The following is a 25,185-nucleotide window of genomic DNA, read 5'->3' as shown; positions in this document are numbered from 1 at the left end:
AGGCGGCCCGCCGAACCCTCTGGTTCGCCTTAGGGGGAGGTGGGGTCGTCACAGTTGGTATCAGAGCTTAGGTTTCAGATCTCTGTAGTGTATCCTAGGCTTGAAGTTTAGGATGCCGGACTGTGGGTTTGATTTGACTCTTGAGAGATTTGTGCGGGATGTCTTGACTTGATTGGTACAAGGGGGAATGTCGAGGACGACATTCTTTTAAGGGGGGGAGATTGTGACGCCCCGAAAAAAAATGAGTTTGAGAACCCCGAAATTTTCTAATTTTCTAGGGTTTATTTTTTTTAACGCCCGCCTTTTCTACATTTTCTTGATTAGAAAAATTCCCCAGATAAAGTTTATGAGCAAAAATAGTTTTAAAATGATTTTTCTAGTATCGGTTAGTTTTTGAGAAATTAAGAGTGTATTTTGAACGTGGGACCCGCAAGTGCGGTAAATGCATTATATTTTTGACAACTTGTTGGAATTTTGTATTAAGTGATATTATTTTACAATGTGTTAAGATATTTGTATTGGAGAGACAAAAAGATAATTTTTACACCTAAAGGTGACAAGTGTCACTATCCTATTCACTCTTGGACTTTTGACCATCTTACCTTAACTTTACTAAAACCAAAATTTGACCAAAAATCAAGCCATTTCTTCCTTCTCATGGCTGAAACTTGGAGAGCAAGAGAGAGAGAAAAACCTTCATCTTTCACTCCAATTTCTTACTTCAATCTTGAGTTTTAACCGATGGATTTGCAAATCACTCCATAAAAGTTGGTTACTAAGGAGATTCCAAGGTCTTGGTGGAGTTATTTTGGAGAAGGAACCACTAAGCTACTATCTTTTGTGAGGTATCAAGGTATGGTGTGTAAAGATTCATTGTTTGTTTCCAATAATGGTGAATTAGTAACTTGTGATGGCTAAAGAGATGGTTTGATGGATTATATCTTGAGTTGTGGTGGACTTGATGAAGTTTTATAATTTTTGGGGATTTTTCTGTTTTAATATGAACATGGTTGTGTGGTTATATATGATGATTGAAAATGATGTTTAATGACTCTAGGAGGTGGAAAAAGTGATTAATTGCAACCAATTTCTGTTTTGGACCAAAAATTGAAAAGTGAGGGTTTTGTGATGAACATTCTGTCCGACTTTTTAGGTCCTAGATAGAGGCCGAATTGGCCTTTGCTTAAAACATAAAAGTTGTAGGGCATGACATTTTAAAGGTGCCTACAAAATTTCAGGTCAATCGGAGTAGTGTAGAGTGAGAAAAGTCAAAATTACTATTGCTGTTCTGGTTTACCCGAAACTGGGATTTGCGACTGTAATTGGTTGTTTTGGCTGGAATTGCTTCCGAATTGGATGTTGAGGCCTTCTGATGAAATTTATCCCTGTTTCTTAGCTTTCAGCTGGTTTTGGAATTTCTGGATTTGGACTTGGAGAGCCTGAGTTATGATGTTTCCGCTAGAATGCGTTCTGTGAATCTGTTTTTCCGGTTCTGGTGTAGTTCCTTGCATTTTTGACCTGGTTACACTCGAAACTGGGTTGAGTGACCTTCTGTAATATTGTAGCCCTGTCTCTTAGGTTCGAAACGGTGGGTCTTGAACCTTCATTCGACAATGGTAGCGCCTTTGGTACCATTACCGCAAAATGACGTCAAAACTGTTTTTCTGGTTTTGAGATTAACTTTCATTTCCAAACTTTTCCCTAGTTTGACTTGTACTAGTACTACTTGGAGTTTGCTGAATGGCTATTGGATGAACTTGTTGTTGTGTGTGTACCTTTGGGTTGGAATGAGGAAATCATGAAGTCATGACGGCTGGAAAAGTAAGCAAATTTAGGGGAAGTGCTGTACGAACTTTTAAAGGATTTGTTTGCATTGAGTTTGTGATCTAAGACTTGGGTTTGAGCAAGGCAATGATACATGATGGATGATTTCTGAGCCATTGAGGTGAGTGACCTCAAACTATTTCTAAAGTTATTTATGAACCGTTTTTTTTGCTTTATTTACCTTTAAACTATTTCCAATGTTACTTTTGAACTGTTTTCTTGCATATCATGCGTGCTTGCATATGAGTGTTCCTTGTTTGCTATATCACTTGATTTATTGGCTTGTTATTATTGATTGATAATATGTTAAGTGCTTTCAATGATTGTTAAAACGAGTTTTCTAGGCAAGTGTGTACTTTATCGCACTCGACCTAAATAAATATGAAATTTTCAATGATTAATGATTAAATGCTAGTTGCGCATGAATGTAAGCCGTTTGGCTGAATTGGGCCCTGCCCTTCGTTACCGATCGACTCAAGCCAGAAGCGGACTCGGTCGGGCGATATGGTGACCCTGGGTGAATTTGGTATACTCGAGTATTACCTTGTAGTCCGGCTACGTCCGGATGGGTGGAGTCCGGCTACGTCCGGATGGGTGGAGACCGGCCAATGTCCGGAAAAAAAAAAAGATGAACGAGGGATTATTTATAAAAAATGAACGTATCCTTTTCATGAATGTTACTCTCGCTTTCCATTGTACATGTTTCTTGAATTATTGATACTCCATATTTAATGTTTTGTAAATACAATAATCGTTTCTGGACTTATCATTTGATTTATGACATCATTGAAAAGAAATATTGTTAAACCGATTTGATTACTGATTTTCTGGTTACTCGCTGAGCTTCTAGCTCACCCCAAAAATATTTTATTCCCCTCCACAGGGCTCAAGGCGAAGGCAGGACTTGTTGTGCTTATTCACATGAATGGATGGCCTATATCTTGTACAGTTTTGGATTTGGAATCATTTGATGTATAGTTGGGAATTAGTTTCCGTTGCATTTGTGACATGTAATTATTGGAGACTTGGATGTATATTTGTGGACCATGTGATGTATATTTGAGGTTTATTCTTGTAATTCATTTGAGGACTTTAGTGAACGACTGAGTCCCGGCGAGAGCCGGGCAGGCGGCCCGCCGAACCCTCTGGTTCGCCTTAGGGGGAGGTGGGGTCGTCACAGTTGGTATCAGAGCTTAGGTTTCAGATCTCTGTAGTGTATCCTAGGTTTGAAGTTTAGGATGCCGGACTGTGGGTTTGATTTGACTCTTGAGAGATTTGTGCGGGATGTCTTGACTTGATTGGTACAAGGGGGAATGTCGAGGACGACATTCTTTTAAGGGGGGGAGATTGTGACGCCCCGAAAAAAAATGAGTTTGAGAACCCCGAAATTTTCTAATTTTCTAGGGTTTATTTTTTTTAACGCCCGCCTTTTCTACATTTTCTTGATTAGAAAAATTCCCCAGATAAAGTTTATGAGCAAAAATAGTTTTAAAATGATTTTTCTAGTATCGGTTAGTTTTTGAGAAATTAAGAGTGTATTTTGAACGTGGGACCCGCAAGTGCGGTAAATGCATTATATTTTTGACAACTTGTTGGAATTTTGTATTAAGTGATATTATTTTACAATGTGTTAAGATATTTGTATTGGAGAGACAAAAAGATAATTTTTACACCTAAAGGTGACAAGTGTCACTATCCTATTCACTCTTGGACTTTTGACCATCTTACCTTAACTTTACTAAAACCAAAATTTGACCAAAAATCAAGCCATTTCTTCCTTCTCATGGCTGAAACTTGGAGAGCAAGAGAGAGAGAAAAACCTTCATCTTTCACTCCAATTTCTTACTTCAATCTTGAGTTTTAACCGATGGATTTGCAAATCACTCCATAAAAGTTGGTTACTAAGGAGATTCCAAGGTCTTGGTGGAGTTATTTTGGAGAAGGAACCACTAAGCTACTATCTTTTGTGAGGTATCAAGGTATGGTGTGTAAAGATTCATTGTTTGTTTCCAATAATGGTGAATTAGTAACTTGTGATGGCTAAAGAGATGGTTTGATGGATTATATCTTGAGTTGTGGTGGACTTGATGAAGTTTTATAATTTTTGGGGATTTTTCTGTTTTAATATGAACATGGTTGTGTGGTTATATATGATGATTGAAAATGATGTTTAATGACTCTAGGAGGTGGAAAAAGTGATTAATTGCAACCAATTTCTGTTTTGGACCAAAAATTGAAAAGTGAGGGTTTTGTGATGAACATTCTGTCCGACTTTTTAGGTCCTAGATATAGGCCGAATTGGCCTTTGCTTAAAACATAAAAGTTGTAGGGCATGACATTTTAAAGGTGCCTACAAAATTTCAGGTCAATCGGAGTAGTGTAGAGTGAGAAAAGTCAAAATTACTATTGCTGTTCTGGTTTACCCGAAACTGGGATTTGCGACTGTAATTGGTTGTTTTGGCTGGAATTGCTTCCGAATTGGATGTTGAGGCCTTCTGATGAAATTTATCCCTGTTTCTTAGCTTTCAGCTGGTTTTGGAATTTCTGGATTTGGACTTGGAGAGCCTGAGTTATGATGTTTCCGCTAGAATGCGTTCTGTGAATCTGTTTTTCCGGTTCTGGTGTAGTTCCTTGCATTTTTTACCTGGTTACACTCGAAACTGGGTTGAGTGACCTTCTGTAATATTGTAGCCCTATCTCTTAGATTCGAAACGGTGGATCTTGAACCTTCATTCGACAATGGTAGCGCCTTTGGTACCATTACCGCAAAATGACGTCAAAACTGTTTTTCTGGTTTTGAGCTTAACTTTCATTTCCAAACTTTTCCCTAGTTTGACTTGTACTTGTACTACTTGGAGTTTGCTGAATGGCTATTGGATGAACTTGTTGTTGTGTGTGTACCTTTGGGTTGGAATGAGGAAATCATGAAGCCATGACGGCTGGAAAAGTAAGCAAATTTAGGGGAAGTGCTGTCCGAACTTTTAAAGGATTTGTTTGCATTGAGTTTGTGATCTAAAACTTGGGTTTGAGCAAGGCAATGATACATGATGGATGATTTCTGAGCCATTGAGGTGAGTGACCTCAAACTATTTCTAAAGTTATTTATGAACCGTTTTTTTTGCTTTATTTACCTTTAAACTATTTCCAATGTTACTTTTGAACTGTTTTCTTGCATATCATGCGTGCTTGCATATGAGTGTTCCTTGTTTGCTATATCACTTGATTTATTGGCTTGTTATTATTGATTGATAATATGTTAAGTGCTTTCAATGATTGTTAAAACGAGTTTTCTAGGCGAGTGTGTACTTTATCGCACTCGACCTAAATAAATATGAAATTTTCAATGATTAATGATTAAATGCTAGTTGCGCATGAATGTAAGCCGTTTGGCTGAATTGGGCCCTGCCCTTCGTTACCGATCGACTCAAGCCAGAAGCGGACTCGGTCGGGCGATATGGTGACCCTGGGTGAATTTGGTATACTCGAGTATTACCTTGTAGTCCGGCTACGTCCGGATGGGTGGAGTCCGGCTACGTCCGGATGGGTGGAGACCGGCCAATGTCCGGAAAAAAAAAAAGATGAACGAGGGATTGTTTATAAAAAATGAACGTATCCTTTTCATGAATGTTACTCTCGCTTTCCATTGTACATGTTTCTTGAATTATTGATACTCCATATTTAATGTTTTGTAAATACAATAATCGTTTCTGGACTTATCATTTGATTTATGACATCATTGAAAAGAAATATTGTTAAACCGATTTGATTACTGATTTTCTGGTTACTCGCTGAGCTTCTAGCTCACCCCAAAAATATTTTATTCCCCTCCACAGGGCTCAAGGCGAAGGCAGGACTTGTTGTGCTTATTCACATGAATGGATGGCCTATATCTTGTACAGTTTTGGATTTGGAATCATTTGATGTATAGTTGGGAATTAGTTTCCGTTGCATTTGTGACATGTAATTATTGGAGACTTGGATGTATATTTGTGGACCATGTGATGTATATTTGAGGTTTATTCTTGTAATTCATTTGAGGACTTTAGTGAACGACTGAGTCCCGGCGAGAGCCGGGCAGGCGGCCCGCCGAACCCTCTGGTTCGCCTTAGGGGGAGGTGGGGTCGTCACAGTTGGTATCAGAGCTTAGGTTTCAGATCTCTGTAGTGTATCCTAGGTTTGAAGTTTAGGATGCCGGACTGTGGGTTTGATTTGACTCTTGAGAGATTTGTGCGGGATGTCTTGACTTGATTGGTACAAGGGGGAATGTCGAGGACGACATTCTTTTAAGGGGGGGAGATTGTGACGCCCCGAAAAAAAATGAGTTTGAGAACCCCGAAATTTTCTAATTTTCTAGGGTTTATTTTTTTTAACGCCCGCCTTTTCTACATTTTCTTGATTAGAAAAATTCCCCAGATAAAGTTTATGAGCAAAAATAGTTTTAAAATGATTTTTCTAGTATCGGTTAGTTTTTGAGAAATTAAGAGTGTATTTTGAACGTGGGACCCGCAAGTGCGGTAAATGCATTATATTTTTGACAACTTGTTGGAATTTTGTATTAAGTGATATTATTTTACAATGTGTTAAGATATTTGTATTGGAGAGACAAAAAGATAATTTTTACACCTAAAGGTGACAAGTGTCACTATCCTATTCACTCTTGGACTTTTGACCATCTTACCTTAACTTTACTAAAACCAAAATTTGACCAAAAATCAAGCCATTTCTTCCTTCTCATGGCTGAAACTTGGAGAGCAAGAGAGAGAGAAAAACCTTCATCTTTCACTCCAATTTCTTACTTCAATCTTGAGTTTTAACCGATGGATTTGCAAATCACTCCATAAAAGTTGGTTACTAAGGAGATTCCAAGGTCTTGGTGGAGTTATTTTGGAGAAGGAACCACTAAGCTACTATCTTTTGTGAGGTATCAAGGTATGGTGTGTAAAGATTCATTGTTTGTTTCCAATAATGGTGAATTAGTAACTTGTGATGGCTAAAGAGATGGTTTGATGGATTATATCTTGAGTTGTGGTGGACTTGATGAAGTTTTATAATTTTTGGGGATTTTTCTGTTTTAATATGAACATGGTTGTGTGGTTATATATGATGATTGAAAATGATGTTTAATGACTCTAGGAGGTGGAAAAAGTGATTAATTGCAACCAATTTCTGTTTTGGACCAAAAATTGAAAAGTGAGGGTTTTGTGATGAACATTCTGTCCGACTTTTTAGGTCCTAGATATAGGCCGAATTGGCCTTTGCTTAAAACATAAAAGTTGTAGGGCATGACATTTTAAAGGTGCCTACAAAATTTCAGGTCAATCGGAGTAGTGTAGAGTGAGAAAAGTCAAAATTACTATTGCTGTTCTGGTTTACCCGAAACTGGGATTTGCGACTGTAATTGGTTGTTTTGGCTGGAATTGCTTCCGAATTGGATGTTGAGGCCTTCTGATGAAATTTATCCCTGTTTCTTAGCTTTCAGCTGGTTTTGGAATTTCTGGATTTGGACTTGGAGAGCCTGAGTTATGATGTTTCCGCTAGAATGCGTTCTGTGAATCTGTTTTTCCGGTTCTGGTGTAGTTCCTTGCATTTTTTACCTGGTTACACTCGAAACTGGGTTGAGTGACCTTCTGTAATATTGTAGCCCTATCTCTTAGATTCGAAACGGTGGATCTTGAACCTTCATTCGACAATGGTAGCGCCTTTGGTACCATTACCGCAAAATGACGTCAAAACTGTTTTTCTGGTTTTGAGCTTAACTTTCATTTCCAAACTTTTCCCTAGTTTGACTTGTACTTGTACTACTTGGAGTTTGCTGAATGGCTATTGGATGAACTTGTTGTTGTGTGTGTACCTTTGGGTTGGAATGAGGAAATCATGAAGCCATGACGGCTGGAAAAGTAAGCAAATTTAGGGGAAGTGCTGTACGAACTTTTAAAGGATTTGTTTGCATTGAGTTTGTGATCTAAGACTTGGGTTTGAGCAAGGCAATGATACATGATGGATGATTTCTGAGCCATTGAGGTGAGTGACCTCAAACTATTTCTAAAGTTATTTATGAACCGTTTTTTTTGCTTTATTTACCTTTAAACTATTTCCAATGTTACTTTTGAACTGTTTTCTTGCATATCATGCGTGCTTGCATATGAGTGTTCCTTGTTTGCTATATCACTTGATTTATTGGCTTGTTATTATTGATTGATAATATGTTAAGTGCTTTCAATGATTGTTAAAACGAGTTTTCTAGGCGAGTGTGTACTTTATCGCACTCGACCTAAATAAATATGAAATTTTCAATGATTAATGATTAAATGCTAGTTGCGCATGAATGTAAGCCGTTTGGCTGAATTGGGCCCTGCCCTTCGTTACCGATCGACTCAAGCCAGAAGCGGACTCGGTCGGGCGATATGGTGACCCTGGGTGAATTTGGTATACTCGAGTATTACCTTGTAGTCCGGCTACGTCCGGATGGGTGGAGTCCGGCTACGTCCGGATGGGTGGAGACCGGCCAATGTCCGGAAAAAAAAAAAGATGAACGAGGGATTGTTTATAAAAAATGAACGTATCCTTTTCATGAATGTTACTCTCGCTTTCCATTGTACATGTTTCTTGAATTATTGATACTCCATATTTAATGTTTTGTAAATACAATAATCGTTTCTGGACTTATCATTTGATTTATGACATCATTGAAAAGAAATATTGTTAAACCGATTTGATTACTGATTTTCTGGTTACTCGCTGAGCTTCTAGCTCACCCCAAAAATATTTTATTCCCCTCCACAGGGCTCAAGGCGAAGGCAGGACTTGTTGTGCTTATTCACATGAATGGATGGCCTATATCTTGTACAGTTTTGGATTTGGAATCATTTGATGTATAGTTGGGAATTAGTTTCCGTTGCATTTGTGACATGTAATTATTGGAGACTTGGATGTATATTTGTGGACCATGTGATGTATATTTGAGGTTTATTCTTGTAATTCATTTGAGGACTTTAGTGAACGACTGAGTCCCGGCGAGAGCCGGGCAGGCGGCCCGCCGAACCCTCTGGTTCGCCTTAGGGGGAGGTGGGGTCGTCACAGTTGGTATCAGAGCTTAGGTTTCAGATCTCTGTAGTGTATCCTAGGTTTGAAGTTTAGGATGCCGGACTGTGGGTTTGATTTGACTCTTGAGAGATTTGTGCGGGATGTCTTGACTTGATTGGTACAAGGGGGAATGTCGAGGACGACATTCTTTTAAGGGGGGGAGATTGTGACGCCCCGAAAAAAAATGAGTTTGAGAACCCCGAAATTTTCTAATTTTCTAGGGTTTATTTTTTTTAACGCCCGCCTTTTCTACATTTTCTTGATTAGAAAAATTCCCCAGATAAAGTTTATGAGCAAAAATAGTTTTAAAATGATTTTTCTAGTATCGGTTAGTTTTTGAGAAATTAAGAGTGTATTTTGAACGTGGGACCCGCAAGTGCGGTAAATGCATTATATTTTTGACAACTTGTTGGAATTTTGTATTAAGTGATATTATTTTACAATGTGTTAAGATATTTGTATTGGAGAGACAAAAAGATAATTTTTACACCTAAAGGTGACAAGTGTCACTATCCTATTCACTCTTGGACTTTTGACCATCTTACCTTAACTTTACTAAAACCAAAATTTGACCAAAAATCAAGCCATTTCTTCCTTCTCATGGCTGAAACTTGGAGAGCAAGAGAGAGAGAAAAACCTTCATCTTTCACTCCAATTTCTTACTTCAATCTTGAGTTTTAACCGATGGATTTGCAAATCACTCCATAAAAGTTGGTTACTAAGGAGATTCCAAGGTCTTGGTGGAGTTATTTTGGAGAAGGAACCACTAAGCTACTATCTTTTGTGAGGTATCAAGGTATGGTGTGTAAAGATTCATTGTTTGTTTCCAATAATGGTGAATTAGTAACTTGTGATGGCTAAAGAGATGGTTTGATGGATTATATCTTGAGTTGTGGTGGACTTGATGAAGTTTTATAATTTTTGGGGATTTTTCTGTTTTAATATGAACATGGTTGTGTGGTTATATATGATGATTGAAAATGATGTTTAATGACTCTAGGAGGTGGAAAAAGTGATTAATTGCAACCAATTTCTGTTTTGGACCAAAAATTGAAAAGTGAGGGTTTTGTGATGAACATTCTGTCCGACTTTTTAGGTCCTAGATATAGGCCGAATTGGCCTTTGCTTAAAACATAAAAGTTGTAGGGCATGACATTTTAAAGGTGCCTACAAAATTTCAGGTCAATCGGAGTAGTGTAGAGTGAGAAAAGTCAAAATTACTATTGCTGTTCTGGTTTACCCGAAACTGGGATTTGCGACTGTAATTGGTTGTTTTGGCTGGAATTGCTTCCGAATTGGATGTTGAGGCCTTCTGATGAAATTTATCCCTGTTTCTTAGCTTTCAGCTGGTTTTGGAATTTCTGGATTTGGACTTGGAGAGCCTGAGTTATGATGTTTCCGCTAGAATGCGTTCTGTGAATCTGTTTTTCCGGTTCTGGTGTAGTTCCTTGCATTTTTGACCTGGTTACACTCGAAACTGGGTTGAGTGACCTTCTGTAATATTGTAGCCCTATCTCTTAGATTCGAAACGGTGGATCTTGAACCTTCATTCGACAATGGTAGCGCCTTTGGTACCATTACCGCAAAATGACGTCAAAACTGTTTTTCTGGTTTTGAGCTTAACTTTCATTTCCAAACTTTTCCCTAGTTTGACTTGTACTAGTACTACTTGGAGTTTGCTGAATGGCTATTGGATGAACTTGTTGTTGTGTGTGTACCTTTGGGTTGGAATGAGGAAATCATGAAGCCATGACGGCTGGAAAAGTAAGCAAATTTAGGGGAAGTGCTGTACGAACTTTTAAAGGATTTGTTTGCATTGAGTTTGTGATCTAAGACTTGGGTTTGAGCAAGGCAATGATACATGATGGATGATTTCTGAGCCATTGAGGTGAGTGACCTCAAACTATTTCTAAAGTTATTTATGAACCGTTTTTTTTGCTTTATTTACCTTTAAACTATTTCCAATGTTACTTTTGAACTGTTTTCTTGCATATCATGCGTGCTTGCATATGAGTGTTCCTTGTTTGCTATATCACTTGATTTATTGGCTTGTTATTATTGATTGATAATATGTTAAGTGCTTTCAATGATTGTTAAAACGAGTTTTCTAGGCGAGTGTGTACTTTATCGCACTCGACCTAAATAAATATGAAATTTTCAATGATTAATGATTAAATGCTAGTTGCGCATGAATGTAAGCCGTTTGGCTGAATTGGGCCCTGCCCTTCGTTACCGATCGACTCAAGCCAGAAGCGGACTCGGTCGGGCGATATGGTGACCCTGGGTGAATTTGGTATACTCGAGTATTACCTTGTAGTCCGGCTACGTCCGGATGGGTGGAGTCCGGCTACGTCCGGATGGGTGGAGACCGGCCAATGTCCGGAAAAAAAAAAAGATGAACGAGGGATTGTTTATAAAAAATGAACGTATCCTTTTCATGAATGTTACTCTCGCTTTCCATTGTACATGTTTCTTGAATTATTGATACTCCATATTTAATGTTTTGTAAATACAATAATCGTTTCTGGACTTATCATTTGATTTATGACATCATTGAAAAGAAATATTGTTAAACCGATTTGATTACTGATTTTCTGGTTACTCGCTGAGCTTCTAGCTCACCCCAAAAATATTTTATTCCCCTCCACAGGGCTCAAGGCGAAGGCAGGACTTGTTGTGCTTATTCACATGAATGGATGGCCTATATCTTGTACAGTTTTGGATTTGGAATCATTTGATGTATAGTTGGGAATTAGTTTCCGTTGCATTTGTGACATGTAATTATTGGAGACTTGGATGTATATTTGTGGACCATGTGATGTATATTTGAGGTTTATTCTTGTAATTCATTTGAGGACTTTAGTGAACGACTGAGTCCCGGCGAGAGCCGGGCAGGCGGCCCGCCGAACCCTCTGGTTCGCCTTAGGGGGAGGTGGGGTCGTCACAGTTGGTATCAGAGCTTAGGTTTCAGATCTCTGTAGTGTATCCTAGGCTTGAAGTTTAGGATGCCGGACTGTGGGTTTGATTTGACTCTTGAGAGATTTGTGCGGGATGTCTTGACTTGATTGGTACAAGGGGGAATGTCGAGGACGACATTCTTTTAAGGGGGGGAGATTGTGACGCCCCGAAAAAAAATGAGTTTGAGAACCCCGAAATTTTCTAATTTTCTAGGGTTTATTTTTTTTAACGCCCGCCTTTTCTACATTTTCTTGATTAGAAAAATTCCCCAGATAAAGTTTATGAGCAAAAATAGTTTTAAAATGATTTTTCTAGTATCGGTTAGTTTTTGAGAAATTAAGAGTGTATTTTGAACGTGGGACCCGCAAGTGCGGTAAATGCATTATATTTTTGACAACTTGTTGGAATTTTGTATTAAGTGATATTATTTTACAATGTGTTAAGATATTTGTATTGGAGAGACAAAAAGATAATTTTTACACCTAAAGGTGACAAGTGTCACTATCCTATTCACTCTTGGACTTTTGACCATCTTACCTTAACTTTACTAAAACCAAAATTTGACCAAAAATCAAGCCATTTCTTCCTTCTCATGGCTGAAACTTGGAGAGCAAGAGAGAGAGAAAAACCTTCATCTTTCACTCCAATTTCTTACTTCAATCTTGAGTTTTAACCGATGGATTTGCAAATCACTCCATAAAAGTTGGTTACTAAGGAGATTCCAAGGTCTTGGTGGAGTTATTTTGGAGAAGGAACCACTAAGCTACTATCTTTTGTGAGGTATCAAGGTATGGTGTGTAAAGATTCATTGTTTGTTTCCAATAATGGTGAATTAGTAACTTGTGATGGCTAAAGAGATGGTTTGATGGATTATATCTTGAGTTGTGGTGGACTTGATGAAGTTTTATAATTTTTGGGGATTTTTCTGTTTTAATATGAACATGGTTGTGTGGTTATATATGATGATTGAAAATGATGTTTAATGACTCTAGGAGGTGGAAAAAGTGATTAATTGCAACCAATTTCTGTTTTGGACCAAAAATTGAAAAGTGAGGGTTTTGTGATGAACATTCTGTCCGACTTTTTAGGTCCTAGATAGAGGCCGAATTGGCCTTTGCTTAAAACATAAAAGTTGTAGGGCATGACATTTTAAAGGTGCCTACAAAATTTCAGGTCAATCGGAGTAGTGTAGAGTGAGAAAAGTCAAAATTACTATTGCTGTTCTGGTTTACCCGAAACTGGGATTTGCGACTGTAATTGGTTGTTTTGGCTGGAATTGCTTCCGAATTGGATGTTGAGGCCTTCTGATGAAATTTATCCCTGTTTCTTAGCTTTCAGCTGGTTTTGGAATTTCTGGATTTGGACTTGGAGAGCCTGAGTTATGATGTTTCCGCTAGAATGCGTTCTGTGAATCTGTTTTTCCAGTTCTGGTGTAGTTCCTTGCATTTTTGACCTGGTTACACTCGAAACTGGGTTGAGTGACCTTCTGTAATATTGTAGCCCTATCTCTTAGCTTCGAAACGGTGGATCTTGAACCTTCATTCGACAATGGTAGCGCCTTTGGTACCATTACCGCAAAATGACGTCAAAACAGTTTTTCTGGTTTTGAGCTTAACTTTCATTTCCAAACTTTTCCCTAGTTTGACTTGTACTAGTACTACTTGGAGTTTGCTGAATGGCTATTGGATGAACTTGTTGTTGTGTGTGTACCTTTGGGTTTGAATGAGGAAATCATGAAGCCATGACGGCTGGAAAAGTAAGCAAATTTAGGGGAAGTGCTGTACTAACTTTTAAAGGATTTGTTTGCATTGAGTTTGTGATCTAAGACTTGGGTTTGAGCAAGGCAATGATACATGATGGATGATTTCTGAGCCATTGAGGTGAGTGACCTCAAACTATTTCTAAAGTTATTTATGAACCGTTTTTTTTGCTTTATTTACCTTTAAACTATTTCCAATGTTACTTTTGAACTGTTTTCTTGCATATCATGCGTGCTTGCATATGAGTGTTCCTTGTTTGCTATATCACTTGATTTATTGGCTTGTTATTATTGATTGATAATATGTTAAGTGCTTTCAATGATTGTTAAAACGAGTTTTCTAGGCGAGTGTGTACTTTATCGCACTCGACCGAAATAAATATGAAATTTTCAATGATTAATGATTAAATGCTAGTTGCGCATGAATGTAAGCCGTTTGGCTGAATTGGGCCCTGCCCTTCGTTACCGATCGACTCAAGCCAGAAGCGGACTCGGTCGGGCGATATGGTGACCCTGGGTGAATTTGGTATACTCGAGTATTACCTTGTAGTCCGGCTACGTCCGGATGGGTGGAGTCCGGCTACGTCCGGATGGGTGGAGACCGGCCAATGTCCGGAAAAAAAAAAAGATGAACGAGGGATTATTTATAAAAAATGAACGTATCCTTTTCATGAATGTTACTCTCGCTTTCCATTGTACATGTTTCTTGAATTATTGATACTCCATATTTAATGTTTTGTAAATACTATAATCTTTTCTGGACTTATCATTTGATTTATGACATCATTGAAAAGAAATATTGTTAAACCGATTTGATTACTGATTTTCTGGTTACCCGCTGAGCTTCTAGCTCACCCCAAAAATATTTTATTCCCCTCCACAGGGCTCAAGGCGAAGGCAGGACTTGTTGTGCTTATTCACATGAATGGATGGCCTATATCTTGTACAGTTTTGGATTTGGAATCATTTGATGTATAGTTGGGAATTAGTTTCCGTTGCATTTGTGACATGTAATTATTGGAGACTTGGATGTATATTTGTGGACCATGTGATGTATATTTGAGGTTTATTCTTGTAATTCATTTGAGGACTTTAGTGAACGACTGAGTCCCGGCGAGAGCCGGGCAGGCGGCCCGCCGAACCCTCTGGTTCGCCTTAGGGGGAGGTGGGGTCGTCACAGTTGGTATCAGAGCTTAGGTTTCAGATCTCTGTAGTGTATCCTAGGCTTGAAGTTTAGGATGCCGGACTGTGGGTTTGATTTGACTCTTGAGAGATTTGTGCGGGATGTCTTGACTTGATTGGTACAAGGGGGAATGTCGAGGACGACATTCTTTTAAGGGGGGGAGATTGTGACGCCCCGAAAAAAAATGAGTTTGAGAACCCCGAAATTTTCTAATTTTCTAGGGTTTATTTTTTTAACGCCCGCCTTTTCTACATTTTCTTGATTAGAAAAATTCCGCAGATAAAGTTTATGAGCAAAAATAGTTTTAAAATGATTTTTCTAGTATCGGTTAGTTTTTGAGAAATTAAGAGTGTATTTTGAACGTGGGACCCGCAAGTGCGGTAAATGCATTATATTTTTGACAACTTGTTGGAATTTTGTATTAAGTGATATTATTTTACAATGTGTTAAGATATTTGTATTGGAGAGACAAAAAGATAATTTTTACACCTAAAGGTGACAAGTGTCACTATCCTATTCACTCTTGGACTTTTGACCATCTTACCTTAACTTTACTAAAACCAAAATTTGACCAAAAATCAAGCCATTTCTTCCTTCTCATGGCTGAAACTTGGAGAGCAAGAGAGAGAGAAAAACCTTCATCTTTCACTCCAATTTCTTACTTCAATCTTGAGTTTTAACCGATGGATTTGCAAATCACTCCATAAAAGTTGGTTACTAAGGAGATTCCAAGGTCTTGGTGGAGTTATTTTGGAGAAGGAACCACTAAGCTACTATCTTTTGTGAGGTATCAAGGTATGGTGTGTAAAGATTCATTGTTTGTTTCCAATAATGGTGAATTAGTAACTTGTGATGGCTAAAGAGATGGTTTGATGGATTATATCTTGAGTTGTGGTGGACTTGATGAAGTTTTATAATTTTTGGGGATTTTTCTGTTTTAATATGAACATGGTTGTGTGGTTATATATGATGATTGAAAATGATGTTTAATGACTCTAGGAGGTGGAAAAAGTGATTAATTGCAACCAATTTCTGTTTTGGACCAAAAATTGAAAAGTGAGGGTTTTGTGATGAACATTCTGTCCGACTTTTTAGGTCCTAGATAGAGGCCGAATTGGCCTTTGCTTAAAACATAAAAGTTGTAGGGCATGACATTTTAAAGGTGCCTACAAAATTTCAGGTCAATCGGAGTAGTGTAGAGTGAGAAAAGTCAAAATTACTATTGCTGTTCTGGTTTACCCGAAACTGGGATTTGCGACTGTAATTGGTTGTTTTGGCTGGAATTGCTTCCGAATTGGATGTTGAGGCCTTCTGATGAAATTTATCCCTGTTTCTTAGCTTTCAGCTGGTTTTGGAATTTCTGGATTTGGACTTGGAGAGCCTGAGTTATGATGTTTCCGCTAGAATGCGTTCTGTGAATCTGTTTTTCCAGTTCTGGTGTAGTTCCTTGCATTTTTGACCTGGTTACACTCGAAACTGGGTTGAGTGACCTTCTGTAATATTGTAGCCCTATCTCTTAGCTTCGAAACGGTGGATCTTGAACCTTCATTCGACAATGGTAGCGCCTTTGGTACCATTACCGCAAAATGACGTCAAAACAGTTTTTCTGGTTTTGAGCTTAACTTTCATTTCCAAACTTTTCCCTAGTTTGACTTGTACTAGTACTACTTGGAGTTTGCTGAATGGCTATTGGATGAACTTGTTGTTGTGTGTGTACCTTTGGGTTTGAATGAGGAAATCATGAAGCCATGACGGCTGGAAAAGTAAGCAAATTTAGGGGAAGTGCTGTACTAACTTTTAAAGGATTTGTTTGCATTGAGTTTGTGATCTAAGACTTGGGTTTGAGCAAGGCAATGATACATGATGGATGATTTCTGAGCCATTGAGGTGAGTGACCTCAAACTATTTCTAAAGTTATTTATGAACCGTTTTTTTTGCTTTATTTACCTTTAAACTATTTCCAATGTTACTTTTGAACTGTTTTCTTGCATATCATGCGTGCTTGCATATGAGTGTTCCTTGTTTGCTATATCACTTGATTTATTGGCTTGTTATTATTGATTGATAATATGTTAAGTGCTTTCAATGATTGTTAAAACGAGTTTTCTAGGCGAGTGTGTACTTTATCGCACTCGACCTAAATAAATATGAAATTTTCAATGATTAATGATTAAATGCTAGTTGCGCATGAATGTAAGCCGTTTGGCTGAATTGGGCCCTGCCCTTCGTTACCGATCGACTCAAGCCAGAAGCGGACTCGGTCGGGCGATATGGTGACCCTGGGTGAATTTGGTATACTCGAGTATTACCTTGTAGTCCGGCTACGTCCGGATGGGTGGAGTCCGGCTACGTCCGGATGGGTGGAGACCGGCCAATGTCCGGAAAAAAAAAAAGATGAACGAGGGATTATTTATAAAAAATGAACGTATCCTTTTCATGAATGTTACTCTCGCTTTCCATTGTACATGTTTCTTGAATTATTGATACTCCATATTTAATGTTTTGTAAATACAATAATCGTTTCTGGACTTATCATTTGATTTATGACATCATTGAAAAGAAATATTGTTAAACCGATTTGATTACTGATTTTCTGGTTACTCGCTGAGCTTCTAGCTCACCCCAAAAATATTTTATTCCCCTCCACAGGGCTCAAGGCGAAGGCAGGACTTGTTGTGCTTATTCACATGAATGGATGGCCTATATCTTGTACAGTTTTGGATTTGGAATCATTTGATGTATAGTTGGGAATTAGTTTCCGTTGCATTTGTGACATGTAATTATTGGAGACTTGGATGTATATTTGTGGACCATGTGATGTATATTTGAGGTTTATTCTTGTAATTCATTTGAGGACTTTAGTGAACGACTGAGTCCCGGCGAGAGCCGGGCAGGCGGCCCGCCGAACCCTCTGGTTCGCCTTAGGGGGAGGTGGGGTCGTCACAGTTGGTATCAGAGCTTAGGTTTCAGATCTCTGTAGTGTATCCTAGGCTTGAAGTTTAGGATGCCGGACTGTGGGTTTGATTTGACTCTTGAGAGATTTGTGCGGGATGTCTTGACTTGATTGGTACAAGGGGGAATGTCGAGGACGACATTCTTTTAAGGGGGGGAGATTGTGACGCCCCGAAAAAAAATGAGTTTGAGAACCCCGAAATTTTCTAATTTTCTAGGGTTTATTTTTTTTAACGCCCGCCTTTTCTACATTTTCTTGATTAGAAAAATTCCGCAGATAAAGTTTATGAGCAAAAATAGTTTTAAAATGATTTTTCTAGTATCGGTTAGTTTTTGAGAAATTAAGAGTGTATTTTGAACGTGGGACCCGCAAGTGCGGTAAATGCATTATATTTTTGACAACTTGTTGGAATTTTGTATTAAGTGATATTATTTTACAATGTGTTAAGATATTTGTATTGGAGAGACAAAAAGATAATTTTTACACCTAAAGGTGACAAGTGTCACTATCCTATTCACTCTTGGACTTTTGACCATCTTACCTTAACTTTACTAAAACCAAAATTTGACCAAAAATCAAGCCATTTCTTCCTTCTCATGGCTGAAACTTGGAGAGCAAGAGAGAGAGAAAAACCTTCATCTTTCACTCCAATTTCTTACTTCAATCTTGAGTTTTAACCGATGGATTTGCAAATCACTCCATAAAAGTTGGTTACTAAGGAGATTCCAAGGTCTTGGTGGAGTTATTTTGGAGAAGGAACCACTAAGCTACTATCTTTTGTGAGGTATCAAGGTATGGTGTGTAAAGATTCATTGTTTGTTTCCAATAATGGTGAATTAGTAACTTGTGATGGCTAAAGAGATGGTTTGATGGATTATATCTTGAGTTGTGGTGGACTTGATGAAGTTTTATAATTTTTGGGGATTTTTCTGTTTTAATATGAACATGGTTGTGTGGTTATATATGATGATTGAAAATGATGTTTAATGACTCTAGGAGGTGGAAAAAGTGATTAATTGCAACCAATTTCTGTTTTGGACCAAAAATTGAAAAGTGAGGGTTTTGTGATGAACATTCTGTCCGACTTTTTAGGTCCTAGATAGAGGCCGAATTGGCCTTTGCTTAAAACATAAAAGTTGTAGGGCATGACATTTTAAAGGTGCCTACAAAATTTCAGGTCAATCGGAGTAGTGTAGAGTGAGAAAAGTCAAAATTACTATTGCTGTTCTGGTTTACCCGAAACTGGGATTTGCGACTGTAATTGGTTGTTTTGGCTGGAATTGCTTCCGAATTGGATGTTGAGGCCTTCTGATGAAATTTATCCCTGTTTCTTAGCTTTCAGCTGGTTTTGGAATTTCTGGATTTGGACTTGGAGAGCCTGAGTTATGATGTTTCCGCTAGAATGCGTTCTGTGAATCTGTTTTTCCAGTTCTGGTGTAGTTCCTTGCATTTTTGACCTGGTTACACTCGAAACTGGGTTGAGTGACCTTCTGTAATATTGTAGCCCTATCTCTTAGCTTCGAAACGGTGGATCTTGAACCTTCATTCGACAATGGTAGCGCCTTTGGTACCATTACCGCAAAATGACGTCAAAACAGTTTTTCTGGTTTTGAGCTTAACTTTCATTTCCAAACTTTTCCCTAGTTTGACTTGTACTAGTACTACTTGGAGTTTGCTGAATGGCTATTGGATGAACTTGTTGTTGTGTGTGTACCTTTGGGTTTGAATGAGGAAATCATGAAGCCATGACGGCTGGAAAAGTAAGCAAATTTAGGGGAAGTGCTGTACTAACTTTTAAAGGATTTGTTTGCATTGAGTTTGTGATCTAAGACTTGGGTTTGAGCAAGGCAATGATACATGATGGATGATTTCTGAGCCATTGAGGTGAGTGACCTCAAACTATTTCTAAAGTTATTTATGAACCGTTTTTTTTGCTTTATTTACCTTTAAACTATTTCCAATGTTACTTTTGAACTGTTTTCTTGCATATCATGCGTGCTTGCATATGAGTGTTCCTTGTTTGCTATATCACTTGATTTATTGGCTTGTTATTATTGATTGATAATATGTTAAGTGCTTTCAATGATTGTTAAAACGAGTTTTCTAGGCGAGTGTGTACTTTATCGCACTCGACCTAAATAAATATGAAATTTTCAATGATTAATGATTAAATGCTAGTTGCGCATGAATGTAAGCCGTTTGGCTGAATTGGGCCCTGCCCTTCGTTACCGATCGACTCAAGCCAGAAGCGGACTCGGTCGGGCGATATGGTGACCCTGGGTGAATTTGGTATACTCGAGTATTACCTTGTAGTCCGGCTACGTCCGGATGGGTGGAGTCCGGCTACGTCCGGATGGGTGGAGACCGGCCAATGTCCGGAAAAAAAAAAAGATGAACGAGGGATTATTTATAAAAAATGAACGTATCCTTTTCATGAATGTTACTCTCGCTTTCCATTGTACATGTTTCTTGAATTATTGATACTCCATATTTAATGTTTTGTAAATACTATAATCTTTTCTGGACTTATCATTTGATTTATGACATCATTGAAAAGAAATATTGTTAAACCGATTTGATTACTGATTTTCTGGTTACTCGCTGAGCTTCTAGCTCACCCCAAAAATATTTTATTCCCCTCCACAGGGCTCAAGGCGAAGGCAGGACTTGTTGTGCTTATTCACATGAATGGATGGCCTATATCTTGTACAGTTTTGGATTTGGAATCATTTGATGTATAGTTGGGAATTAGTTTCCGTTGCATTTGTGACATGTAATTATTGGAGACTTGGATGTATATTTGTGGACCATGTGATGTATATTTGAGGTTTATTCTTGTAATTCATTTGAGGACTTTAGTGAACGACTGAGTCCCGGCGAGAGCCGGGCAGGCGGCCCGCCGAACCCTCTGGTTCGCCTTAGGGGGAGGTGGGGTCGTCACAGTTGGTATCAGAGCTTAGGTTTCAGATCTCTGTAGTGTATCCTAGGCTTGAAGTTTAGGATGCCGGACTGTGGGTTTGATTTGACTCTTGAGAGATTTGTGCGGGATGTCTTGACTTGATTGGTACAAGGGGGAATGTCGAGGACGACATTCTTTTAAGGGGGGGAGATTGTGACGCCCCGAAAAAAAATGAGTTTGAGAACCCCGAAATTTTCTAATTTTCTAGGGTTTATTTTTTTAACGCCCGCCTTTTCTACATTTTCTTGATTAGAAAAATTCCGCAGATAAAGTTTATGAGCAAAAATAGTTTTAAAATGATTTTTCTAGTATCGGTTAGTTTTTGAGAAATTAAGAGTGTATTTTGAACGTGGGACCCGCAAGTGCGGTAAATGCATTATATTTTTGACAACTTGTTGGAATTTTGTATTAAGTGATATTATTTTACAATGTGTTAAGATATTTGTATTGGAGAGACAAAAAGATAATTTTTACACCTAAAGGTGACAAGTGTCACTATCCTATTCACTCTTGGACTTTTGACCATCTTACCTTAACTTTACTAGAACCAAAATTTGACCAAAAATCAAGCCATTTCTTCCTTCTCATGGCTGAAACTTGGAGAGCAAGAGAGAGAGAAAAACCTTCATCTTTCACTCCAATTTCTTACTTCAATCTTGAGTTTTAACCGATGGATTTGCAAATCACTCCATAAAAGTTGGTTACTAAGGAGATTCCAAGGTCTTGGTGGAGTTATTTTGGAGAAGGAACCACTAAGCTACTATCTTTTGTGAGGTATCAAGGTATGGTGTGTAAAGATTCATTGTTTGTTTCCAATAATGGTGAATTAGTAACTTGTGATGGCTAAAGAGATGGTTTGATGGATTATATCTTGAGTTGTGGTGGACTTGATGAAGTTTTATAATTTTTGGGGATTTTTCTGTTTTAATATGAACATGGTTGTGTGGTTATATATGATGATTGAAAATGATGTTTAATGACTCTAGGAGGTGGAAAAAGTGATTAATTGCAACCAATTTCTGTTTTGGACCAAAAATTGAAAAGTGAGGGTTTTGTGATGAACATTCTGTCCGACTTTTTAGGTCCTAGATAGAGGCCGAATTGGCCTTTGCTTAAAACATAAAAGTTGTAGGGCATGACATTTTAAAGGTGCCTACAAAATTTCAGGTCAATCGGAGTAGTGTAGAGTGAGAAAAGTCAAAATTACTATTGCTGTTCTGGTTTACCCGAAACTGGGATTTGCGACTGTAATTGGTTGTTTTGGCTGGAATTGCTTCCGAATTGGATGTTGAGGCCTTCTGATGAAATTTATCCCTGTTTCTTAGCTTTCAGCTGGTTTTGGAATTTCTGGATTTGGACTTGGAGAGCCTGAGTTATGATGTTTCCGCTAGAATGCGTTCTGTGAATCTGTTTTTCCAGTTCTGGTGTAGTTCCTTGCATTTTTGACCTGGTTACACTCGAAACTGGGTTGAGTGACCTTCTGTAATATTGTAGCCCTATCTCTTAGCTTCGAAACGGTGGATCTTGAACCTTCATTCGACAATGGTAGCGCCTTTGGTACCATTACCGCAAAATGACGTCAAAACAGTTTTTCTGGTTTTGAGCTTAACTTTCATTTCCAAACTTTTCCCTAGTTTGACTTGTACTAGTACTACTTGGAGTTTGCTGAATGGCTATTGGATGAACTTGTTGTTGTGTGTGTACCTTTGGGTTTGAATGAGGAAATCATGAAGCCATGACGGCTGGAAAAGTAAGCAAATTTAGGGGAAGTGCTGTACTAACTTTTAAAGGATTTGTTTGCATTGAGTTTGTGATCTAAGACTTGGGTTTGAGCAAGGCAATGATACATGATGGATGATTTCTGAGCCATTGAGGTGAGTGACCTCAAACTATTTCTAAAGTTATTTATGAACCGTTTTTTTTGCTTTATTTACCTTTAAACTATTTCCAATGTTACTTTTGAACTGTTTTCTTGCATATCATGCGTGCTTGCATATGAGTGTTCCTTGTTTGCTATATCACTTGATTTATTGGCTTGTTATTATTGATTGATAATATGTTAAGTGCTTTCAATGATTGTTAAAACGAGTTTTCTAGGCGAGTGTGTACTTTATCGCACTCGACCGAAATAAATATGAAATTTTCAATGATTAATGATTAAATGCTAGTTGCGCATGAATGTAAGCCGTTTGGCTGAATTGGGCCCTGCCCTTCGTTACCGATCGACTCAAGCCAGAAGCGGACTCGGTCGGGCGATATGGTGACCCTGGGTGAATTTGGTATACTCGAGTATTACCTTGTAGTCCGGCTACGTCCGGATGGGTGGAGTCCGGCTACGTCCGGATGGGTGGAGACCGGCCAATGTCCGGAAAAAAAAAAAGATGAACGAGGGATTATTTATAAAAAATGAACGTATCCTTTTCATGAATGTTACTCTCGCTTTCCATTGTACATGTTTCTTGAATTATTGATACTCCATATTTAATGTTTTGTAAATACTATAATCTTTTCTGGACTTATCATTTGATTTATGACATCATTGAAAAGAAATATTGTTAAACCGATTTGATTACTGATTTTCTGGTTACCCGCTGAGCTTCTAGCTCACCCCAAAAATATTTTATTCCCCTCCACAGGGCTCAAGGCGAAGGCAGGACTTGTTGTGCTTATTCACATGAATGGATGGCCTATATCTTGTACAGTTTTGGATTTGGAATCATTTGATGTATAGTTGGGAATTAGTTTCCGTTGCATTTGTGACATGTAATTATTGGAGACTTGGATGTATATTTGTGGACCATGTGATGTATATTTGAGGTTTATTCTTGTAATTCATTTGAGGACTTTAGTGAACGACTGAGTCCCGGCGAGAGCCGGGCAGGCGGCCCGCCGAACCCTCTGGTTCGCCTTAGGGGGAGGTGGGGTCGTCACAGTTGGTATCAGAGCTTAGGTTTCAGATCTCTGTAGTGTATCCTAGGCTTGAAGTTTAGGATGCCGGACTGTGGGTTTGATTTGACTCTTGAGAGATTTGTGCGGGATGTCTTGACTTGATTGGTACAAGGGGGAATGTCGAGGACGACATTCTTTTAAGGGGGGGAGATTGTGACGCCCCGAAAAAAAATGAGTTTGAGAACCCCGAAATTTTCTAATTTTCTAGGGTTTATTTTTTTAACGCCCGCCTTTTCTACATTTTCTTGATTAGAAAAATTCCGCAGATAAAGTTTATGAGCAAAAATAGTTTTAAAATGATTTTTCTAGTATCGGTTAGTTTTTGAGAAATTAAGAGTGTATTTTGAACGTGGGACCCGCAAGTGCGGTAAATGCATTATATTTTTGACAACTTGTTGGAATTTTGTATTAAGTGATATTATTTTACAATGTGTTAAGATATTTGTATTGGAGAGACAAAAAGATAATTTTTACACCTAAAGGTGACAAGTGTCACTATCCTATTCACTCTTGGACTTTTGACCATCTTACCTTAACTTTACTAGAACCAAAATTTGACCAAAAATCAAGCCATTTCTTCCTTCTCATGGCTGAAACTTGGAGAGCAAGAGAGAGAGAAAAACCTTCATCTTTCACTCCAATTTCTTACTTCAATCTTGAGTTTTAACCGATGGATTTGCAAATCACTCCATAAAAGTTGGTTACTAAGGAGATTCCAAGGTCTTGGTGGAGTTATTTTGGGGAAGGAACCACTAAGCTACTATCTTTTGTGAGGTATCAAGGTATGGTGTGTAAAGATTCATTGTTTGTTTCCAATAATGGTGAATTAGTAACTTGTGATGGCTAAAGAGATGGTTTGATGGATTATATCTTGAGTTGTGGTGGACTTGATGAAGTTTTATAATTTTTGGGGATTTTTCTGTTTTAATATGAACATGGTTGTGTGGTTATATATGATGATTGAAAATGATGTTTAATGACTCTAGGAGGTGGAAAAAGTGATTAATTGCAACCAATTTCTGTTTTGGACCAAAAATTGAAAAGTGAGGGTTTTGTGATGAACATTCTGTCCGACTTTTTAGGTCCTAGATAGAGGCCGAATTGGCCTTTGCTTAAAACATAAAAGTTGTAGGGCATGACATTTTAAAGGTGCCTACAAAATTTCAGGTCAATCGGAGTAGTGTAGAGTGAGAAAAGTCAAAATTACTATTGCTGTTCTGGTTTACCCGAAACTGGGATTTGCGACTGTAATTGGTTGTTTTGGCTGGAATTGCTTCCGAATTGGATGTTGAGGCCTTCTGATGAAATTTATCCCTGTTTCTTAGCTTTCAGCTGGTTTTGGAATTTCTGGATTTGGACTTGGAGAGCCTGAGTTATGATGTTTCCGCTAGAATGCGTTCTGTGAATCTGTTTTTCCAGTTCTGGTGTAGTTCCTTGCATTTTTGACCTGGTTACACTCGAAACTGGGTTGAGTGACCTTCTGTAATATTGTAGCCCTATCTCTTAGCTTCGAAACG

The sequence above is a fragment of the Coffea arabica genome, chromosome 8c, assembly GCF_036785885.1.
Source record: "Coffea arabica cultivar ET-39 chromosome 8c, Coffea Arabica ET-39 HiFi, whole genome shotgun sequence".
Classification (NCBI taxonomy): domain Eukaryota; kingdom Viridiplantae; phylum Streptophyta; class Magnoliopsida; order Gentianales; family Rubiaceae; genus Coffea; species Coffea arabica.
Note: the sequence above shows the minus strand (reverse complement) of the source record.